We start from the raw sequence: 9,845 nt of genomic DNA on the forward strand, positions 1-9,845 counted from the left end.
ACCTCTGAGAGCGGATGGTGATAAGGAGCACTTGACCTTGGAGCATGAGACCGCGGTTTGTTCTGATAGCCTGGGTTGGGTGGGTGGGAAGATCCATTGCCACCTTTACTCTTCTGCTAGTAAGGCTGACGGAACGGAGGAGGAGGAGGCAACCAGTACTTTTGCTGCTTAGCTGCCACTTGAGTTGAAGAAGAAGAATGAGTTGCATCCCTGACTCTCTTCTTATCGCAGCCTCTTGAGCTGAGCAGCCTCTTGCTTTAGTGCCATGTTGTAGAACTCATCATACTATTTCGGCTCAAAAAGCACGAGAGCTAGTTGCAGATCTTCTCTGAGGCCACCTCTGAATTGATAAATCATGCTCTTCTCATCGGGGACGTCTTGCTTGGCGAAGCGAGCGAGCCTCTGGAACAGGATGTTGTATTGGTAAACAGACAAGCTGCCTTGCTTCAGGTTGTGGAACTCCTCACGCTTACTCTCAACAACACTTTGAGGAATGTGGTGAGCTTTGAAGTCTCGGCGGAAATCATCCCAGGTAATCGCACGACCTCCTCTGGAATCTTTGTATTGTTGAAACCACTCAGCAGCTTGGTCTTTGAGTTGGAATGAAGCAAACTTGACAAGTCCTCAGGCCTGATGTTACTACACTCAAAATGTTTGCAGATATCCACGAGCCAATCGTCAGCGTTTGTGGCCTCGACATAGTTACTGAAGGACTTCGGCTGGTTTGTGAGGAACTGGTTGAGGGTAGCAAACTGAGCTTGATTGTTGCCATGGCCTTGATTTCCTTGGTTGCGCTCTTGCAAGAGTTGCATAAGCATCTGCGTGTTGGCGTTGGTAGCGGCCATGACAGCTTGCCATGCCTCCGAAGGTGGCGGTGGTTCCGGATTCTGACGCGTTGGAGGAGCCATCCTAAAGAGGATGACATCCGTTAGCATCTTGAAAGACATATATTCAAGCTGAATCAAATGGAACGAAATTGCAACATATAGCCTTAACATTTGAACAAGAATGAACGAATGAATTCCAAATTAAATGATCACACTTCCATAAATTGAGAAGCCACTTAGATAGAGGTAGATGAATAAAACAACAAGGTACGGATATGAACAAATAATTGGTAAGGATTACCCAATCACAAACCAAATATCTGTGGGAAGAAATACTAGAGCTACATGAATTCCCACCTATGAAACTCCCGAACTTTCTGGTTATGCAATCAGGTGTTGGGGATACAGGGGAAGCATAATATGTCACCCAAAACTAGCAAATCCTACATCCAGCTGTATCCATCCTTCAACACATAACCAAGAAACCTTCGGAAATCATTTACCTCAACCTTCGAAAAGCATCCGTTATACGAGTTATGGCAATATTCCCGAACTCCCGCCCCAGTACTGGGTGGCGTCGAGGTTATCTCACCAACAACTGCATAAAGGAGATTTTCGATGTCGGCGAACTCAGGTATTCCAGAACTGCAACGATAAAATTGTGACGACAACACCTCGGAGCTCAACTCCCCGGGACACTTCCACAACCCCTAAATGTCAGGAGACACCAAGAACAATGTTCTCGTCACAAAACCATCGGAACTATTCCAAGATACCCGCGTGATCCTAATTTTTTTTCGTGAAATTTGAGAAGAGAAGAGTCAAAACTCTACGTCAGGAGGCCTCACCAGAGCGACGAAGGGACTGAGGAGTAAAAAGGATCCTACTCTCCGATATATATATATAATCCTATAAGACTCAAAACATTTTCTAGACTCAACAACGCCAGTGATTCGATCAAGCAGGGGGCTCCTAAGTCGAGGAAGGCTCTGATTACCAGCTTGTAACACCCGCGATGCGGCTATATCTCCCACGAGTCGGAGCACGACTTAGAGGCATAACCGCATAGTAGGCATGTCGCAAGAGGGGTAATCTTTACACATCCCATGTACTGAATAAGATAGGGATAAAGAGTTGGCTTACAACCGCCACTTCACACAATACATAAATATAGCATTACATCATCCAGAATACAAACAAGGTCCGACTACGGAACCAAAATAAAGACAACCCCAAATGCGATAGATCCCCGATCGCCCCAACTGGGCTCCACTACTGATCATCTGGAAAGGAAACATAGTAACGTCTTGAATCCTCGTCGAACTCCCACTTGAGTTCGATTGCATCCCCTGGACTGGCATTATCGGTACCTGCATCTGGTTTTGGAAGTAATCTGTGAGTCACGGGGACTCAGCAATCTCACACCCTCGCGATCAAGACTCTTTAAGCTATAGGTAGGAAATGGTAGTGAGGTGGAGCTGCAGCAAGCACTAGCATATATGGTGGCTATCTTATGCAAATGAGAGCGAGAAGAGAAGCAAAGCACGGTCAAGAAGCTATAAGATCAAGAAGTGATCCTAGAACTACTTACGTTCAAGCATAACACGAGACCGTGTTCTCTTCCCGGACTCCACCGAAAAGGGACCATCATGGCTACACATGCTGTTGATTCATTTTAATTAAGTTAAGTGTCAGGTTTTCTACAACTGGATATTAAGAAAATTCCCATCTGCCCATAAACGCGGGCACGGCTTTCGAAAGTTCAAAACCCTGCAGGGGTGTCCCAACTTAGCCCATCACAAGCTCTCACAATCAACGAAGGATATTCCTTCTCCCAGGACGACCCGATCAGACTCGGAATCCCGGTTACAAGACATTTCGACAATGGTAAAATAAGACCAGCAAAGCCACCCGAATGTGCCGACAAATCCCGATAGGAGCTGCACGTATCTCATTCTCAGGGCACATCGGATGGGCAAGACGTCGGGTTGGCATAGACCCTGGTTGCCCAGGGGGCGTCGGACATCGCCCAGTTTGGACCAACACTTAGAGAAGCACTGGCCCGGGGGGTTAAAATAAATATGACCCTTGAGTCCACAAAACCCAAGGGAAAAAGGCTAGGTGGCAAATGGTAAAACCAAGGTTGGGCCTTGCTGGAGGAGTTTTATTCAAGGCGAACAGTCAAGGGGTTCCCATTATGACCCAACTGCGTAAGGAATGCAAAATCAAGGAACATAACACTGGTATGACGGAAACTAGGGCGGCAAGAGTGGAACAAAACACCAAGCATAATGCCGACCCTTCCACCCTTTACCAAGTATATAGGTGCATTAAAGTAAACAATATATAATAGTAAGGATATCCCAACAAATATCATGTTCCAAAAAGGAACAAACTCCATCATCACCTGCAACTAGCAACGCTATAAGAGGGGCTGAGCAAAGCGGCAACATAGCCAAACAATGGTTTGATAGGACAAGGTGGGTTAGAGGTTTGACATGGCAATATGGGAGGCATGATATAGCAAGTGGTAGGTATCACGGCATAGCAAAAGAGCGAGCAACTAGCAAGCAAAGATAGAAGTGATTTCGAGGGTATGGTCATCTTGCCTGCAAAGTTCTCCGAGTTGATGTAAGCTTGATCCTCGTAAGCGTACTCAACGGGTTCCTCGATCACGAACTCGTCTCCTAGCTCTAACCAATGTAAGAACACAAGCAAAAGAAACCATAATCAACCATGGTGCAATGCGCAAGCAACATGATGCAAAACATGGCATTTTATGCGGGATGTGCTATGCAATGCATATGCGTGCTCCAAAAGGAAAAGATTGAACCAGGCCTCAACTTGGCAAACCAAGTGTGCTGCTAGAAAGATGAGTTTATTTCGGTCGAAATCGATATAAAGATCACCGGAATAGGATGCACGGTTTGCAAATGGCAAGCAAAACAATAATGGCACAATTCTGCGATTAACAGCACGATGCCATCTAAAATGCAACAAGAAACTAAGCTAATGCACTCTAACATAGCAACAAAGCACATGGCAGATATCTACTCAAGATGCTTGACAAAAGATGAACACTGAGCTACGGCTAAATCACACAATAGCAGGTTCAAACAAGCATGGCAAAAGTGCAAAAGATATCAGCATCACAGACTTAGTGAAAATAACAACATGTTAGGAATTAACATCATGAAGCAATGTTTAGAGCAACATAACAACATGCTAAAGGAACAGAACATAGCAAACAAAGGCATGGCAGGAATCTAATCAAAGCATATAACAAAAGTCACCTACTGACCATAAGCCAAAAGGGATCAGAAGATATGATGGCACCCATGTAAACACAGCAAGTTTCGTTAACAGATTCAGACTTAGCAGAAAAACTGGACATGGCATAAACAGAGTTACGAAGGCACGTTTGCGAGCTCGATGCACTCAACACAAGGCATTACATGACAAACTAAGCATACTACCAGCAAGAAGGCATGAGAAAGAAGCTAACATGTGAAGAACAATCTCATAGCATGCATGGATCAACTACAACAACCTTGACAAAATTGATTAACACGTAAACAATCTGCCAAGAACATTTTATAGCAAAAGTAGAGCAAGATTGAGTCATGCTAGCGTACTCAATAAATGCAAACAGGGACATGGATGGATAAAGCACAACCATATGTCCAAATTATACTTACTGAACATACTCAAAAGAAGCATGGATCTCTCTGTAGCAACATGAATAGATGGTATAAAAATAATAGCAGGAAAATGACTTAGTTAAATTCTAAGGCCCTGAAATCAGCAACATCACGAGAGCTAATTTGCATGCTTGTGCTAGTCACCACATTGATCACAAGAATACATGGAATACACCCCTGTAAAGATGGCATGGCATAGCCCAAAACACATGTAGGGCTCATGCTCATATGCAGCACACAATAATCATGGCAAAAATCGCTCAAGATCTGATAAGAATCAGGAACTAACATTTTGTAGCACTCTTGCAACAACAATTTGGGCATCAAGATGGACTCAAACAATCATGGTGCAATGGAACTAAATGAAGAGGACACCCTGACGAACATTTTGATGTATTCCATGCGCAAAACGGAGCTACAGATGCGGAGTTATGACATGATGAAAAATGCTACAGGATGCAAAAATAAAAGACTTAGAGGGAAAAACAGGGGTCAACCCTAGTGGGTCTAGATCTGGGCGCGGATTCTGAGGTTCGCCGGAATCGGAGGTCGCGGTTGCCGGAGTGGGACTTGCCGAAGACGTAGGTGGCCGGAGTGGTCGCCGGCACGACGCGGTGACGCGGCGAAGGAAGGAGTGGCGGCGCTGACGACGTGCTGAAGTGACGAGGCGGCGGAAGGAGCGGCGGCGCTGGCGAGGGCGGCGCTGCGGCGCGGTGAAGCCGCGGCGGCGCCCGGCGGTGAGGAGGAGCGGTGGCAACGGAGGCGCGCGGCGGCCTCGGGCGGGGTCGCCCGCGGGCGGCGGTAACGGGGTACGGGCCCGCGGGGAAGAAGAGGCTAGGGTTTGGACCCGAAAATTCAGAGGAGTGTACATACTTATAGGTAGAGGGAGCTAGGAGAGTCCAAATGAGGTGCGGTTTTCGGCCACGCGATTGTGATCGAACGGCCGAGAGTATGGATGGGGTTTGGATGGGTTATGGGCCACTTTGGAGGGGTGTTGGGCTGCAACACACACGAGGCCTTTACGGTTCCCCGGTTAACCGTTGGAGTATCAAACGAACTCCAAATGGCACGAAACTTGACATGCGGTCTACCGGTGGTATACCAAGGCCGCTTGGAAAATCTCGATCCATTCCGCGAAATTTCAGCACCCACACACGAAAAGAGGCAAAAGGGGCGCCGGAGAACATAGGAGTGTCGGAATGCAAAACAGACAACGGGGAAAAAGCTCGGATGTATGAGACGAACACGTATGCAAATGCGATGCACATGATGACATGATATGAGGTGCATGACATGAACAATATGCAAAATGAAGATAAAACCCAACCACGAGGGAATATCATAACTTAGAGCCGAAAATGGCAAGAGTTGGAATACGAATATGGCAAGTTGCATACGGGGTGTTACAAACATACATCTCATCAAAATGTCGAACGAATACCAAATTCACATGACTACTAATAGCAAGACTTCTCCCATGTCCTCAGGAACAAACGTAACTACTCATAAAGCATATTCATGTTCATAATCACAGGGGTATTAATATGCATATAGGATCTGAACATATGATCTTCCACCAATTAAACCAACTAGCATCAACTACAAGGAATAATTAACACTACTAGCAACCTACTAGCACCAATCCCGGACTTGGAGACAAGAATTGGATACAAGAGATGAACTAGGGTTTTGAGAGGGGATGGTGCTAATGAAGATGTTGATGGAGATTGCCCTCTCCCGATGAGAGAAGCGTTGGTGATGACGATGGCGATGATTTCCCCCTCCGGGAGGGAAATTTCCCCGGCAGAACAGCTCTGCCGGAGCCCTAGATTGGATCCGCCAAGGTTCCGCCTCGTGGCGGCGGAGTTTCGTCCGAGAAGATGGCTTCTTATTTTTTCCCATCGAAAGACTTCATATAGCAGAAGATGGCCACCGGAGGGCCACCAGGGGGCCCACGAGGTAGGGGGGGCGCCCAGGGGGTAGGGCGCGCCCCCACCCTCGTGGGCAGGATGTGCCCCCTGGTGAATCTCTTCCATTGAGTATTTTTTATATATTCTGAAAACGTCTTCCGTGAAGTTTCAGGACTTTTGGAGCTGTGCAGAATAGGTCTCTAATATTTGCTCCTTTTCTAGCCCAGAATCCCAGCTGCCGGCTTTCTCCCTCTTCATGTAAACCTTGTAAAATAAGAGAGAATAGGCATAAGTATTGTGACATAATGTGTAATAACATCCCATAATGCAATAAATATCGATATAAAAGCATGATGCAAAATGGACGTATCAACTCCCCCAAGCTTAGACCTCGCTTGTCCTCAAGCGAAAAGCCGAAATCGAAAAATATGTCCACATGTTTAGAGATAGAGGTGTCGATAAAAATAAAATACGGACATGAGGGCATCATGATCATTCTTAGAACAACAACTTATATAATTCTTGTCATATGATTTCTTATGCTAGAGTAATAATTCAATCACAATTTCAAGTATGAATCGTAAACTTCATTGAAAACTAACAAACTATAATATCAGTCATTGGAGCAATTGCAATTTATCATAACATAGGAAAGATTCAACATAAGAGCTTTTCAGCAAGTCCACATACTCAACTATCATATAGTCTTTCACAATTGCTGACACTCACGCAATACTTATGGGTATGGAGTTTCAATCGAACATAGAGAAAGATAGGGGCTTATAGTTTTTCCTCCCAACGTTTTACCTCAAGGGTAATGTCAACGGTAATAATTCATGAAAACTCACATAAAATTAGCCATATATACCAAGATCTTTCCAACATATTGTGCTTGCCAAAGGATAAAATGTAAAAAGGAAGGGTGAAGATCACCATGACTCTTATGCAATGTAGGGGATAAAAGTAAAAGATAAGCCCTTCGCAGAGGGAAGCAGAGGTTGTCATGCGCTTTTGTAGTTGGATGCATAAAATCTTAATGCGAAAGAACGTCACTTTATATTGCCCCTTGTGATATGGACCTTTGTTATGCAATCTGTCGCTTTTATTTCTTCCGTATCACCACGATCATATAAAGCTTATTTCTCCCACACTAATAAGTCATACATATTTAGAGAGCAATTTTTATTGCTTGCACCGATGACAACTTACTTAGAGGATCTTACTCAATCCATAGGTAGGTATAGTGGACTCTCATGATAAAACTGGTTTAAGGGTATTTGGAAGCACAAGTAGTATCTCTACTTGGTGTGATGAATTTGGCTAGCACGAGGGGGAAAGGCAAGCTCAACCATGTTGGAAGATCCATGATAATATAATTTATCTCAGATGTAAGAAAACATAACCCATTACGTTGTCTTCCTTGTCCAACGTCCACTCTTTTAGCATGTCATATTTTAATGAGTGCTCACAATCATAAAAGATGTCCAAGATGGTATATCTATATGTGAAGACCTCTCTTTCTTTATTACTTCCTATTAATTGCAACGATGACCAAAACTATGTTTGTCAACCCTCAACAACTTTTATTCATCATACTTTTTCTATATGAGCTCATTACTCTCCATAAGACTCACATGATCTCTTTGTTTCTTTTTATTTCTTTCTCTTTTCTTTTATTCCCTTAGGATCATGGCAAAATAATCAAGCCCTTGACTCAACACTAATCTTTATTATATAGCTCACGGACTCGATTACAAAGAGGAATTATCAAGCAAAACTGACAACTAGATCATACTAAGAACTTTTATTCTACTAGATCAAGATATTACCAAAAGGATCGAACTAAGAAAAACGGTAAAGATAAAAGTGATGGTGATACGATACCGGGGCACTCCCCCAAGCATGGTAGTTGCCGAGGGGAGTGCCCATACCCATGTGGTTATGTCTCCTTTGTTGGTGAAGAAGGTGGAGTTGTTGATGATGGATAGTCGCACATTGAGCGTAGGAGGTCTTCTAACTTGCGGATAATGCCCTTGAGTGCGATGATATGCTCCTTCAACAAAATATTTTCATGTGTGAGATACTTATTTTGTATACGAGCTAACTCAATCATCTTGAAAGCTTCGATCTCTGTTGGGGTAAGAAGATTGTGATCAAGTTGAAGGGTGTCTTATGTTGCCGGAACTTGGTCCTCCATAGCCTTCTTGATACCTTCATCCTTGTTGATCTCCATGGGTTCTTCTCTCTTTAGCTCTATCTTCATTAGCTAAGCATCGTTGCCCTCATGGTTGGAGGAGGAGGGAGACGACATACTGCCTGGCCTTGACAACACTGACAGAAAACAGCTCAAAACAAAGACAGGAGATTTTTGCGTGATACGGGAGTCAAACCTCTGGGAGATTATATAATGAATTTTTTACCGACCAAAATAAGTGTCGTGTACGAAAACGGAGTCCGGAGAGCACACGAGGTGCCCACAAGGTAAGGGGGCGCGCCCAGGGGGTAGGGTGCGCCCTCCACCCTCATGGAGCCCTCGTGTCCTTCCCGGACTGCTTCTTATTTTTCTATTTTTCTAAATATTCCAAAACGGAGAAATATTGCCTTAAAAACTGTTTTGGAGTTGGTTTACTTACCGTACCACATACCTATTCCTTCTCGGAGTCTGAAACATTCCGGAAAGTGTCCCTTATGTATTCCTCTGGGGTTACGGTTTCAATAACATTGGTTTCAACATTTATGGGATTACCTGAGATATAATGTTTGATTCTTTGACCATTCACCACCTTCGGATTTGTGCCTTCGAAGTTGTTGATTTTTATGGCACCGGAACGATAGACCTCCTTGATAACGTAAGGACCTTCCATTTAGAGAGAAGTTTTCCTGCAAAAAATCTTAAACGAGAGTTGTATAGCAATACATAATCACCTACATTAAACTCACGCTTTTGTATTCTTTTGTCATGCCATCTTTTAACTTTTTCTTTAAACAACTTGGCATTTTCATAGGCTTGGGTTCTCCATTCATCAAGTGAGCTAATATCAAATAGCCTCTCGTCACCGGCAAGTTTAAAATCATAATTGATTTCTTTAATAGCCCAATATGCTTTGTGTTCTAGTTCGAGAGGTAAGTGACATGTTTTTCCATAAACCATTTTATACGGAGACATACCCATAGGTTTTTATATGCAGTTCTATAGGCCCATAATGCATCATCAAGTTTCTTGGACCAATTCTTTCTAGATCTATTAACAGTCTTTTGCAAAATTAATTTGACCTCTCTATTACTCAATTCTACTTGACCATTAGACTATGGGTGATAAGGAGATGCAATTCTATGATTAACATCATATTTAGCAAGCATTTTACGGGAAGCACCATGAATAAAATGTGAACTACCATCAGTCATTA

Source organism: Triticum dicoccoides, chromosome 7A, assembly GCF_002162155.2.
Source record: "Triticum dicoccoides isolate Atlit2015 ecotype Zavitan chromosome 7A, WEW_v2.0, whole genome shotgun sequence".
Classification (NCBI taxonomy): Eukaryota; Viridiplantae; Streptophyta; class Magnoliopsida; order Poales; family Poaceae; genus Triticum; species Triticum dicoccoides.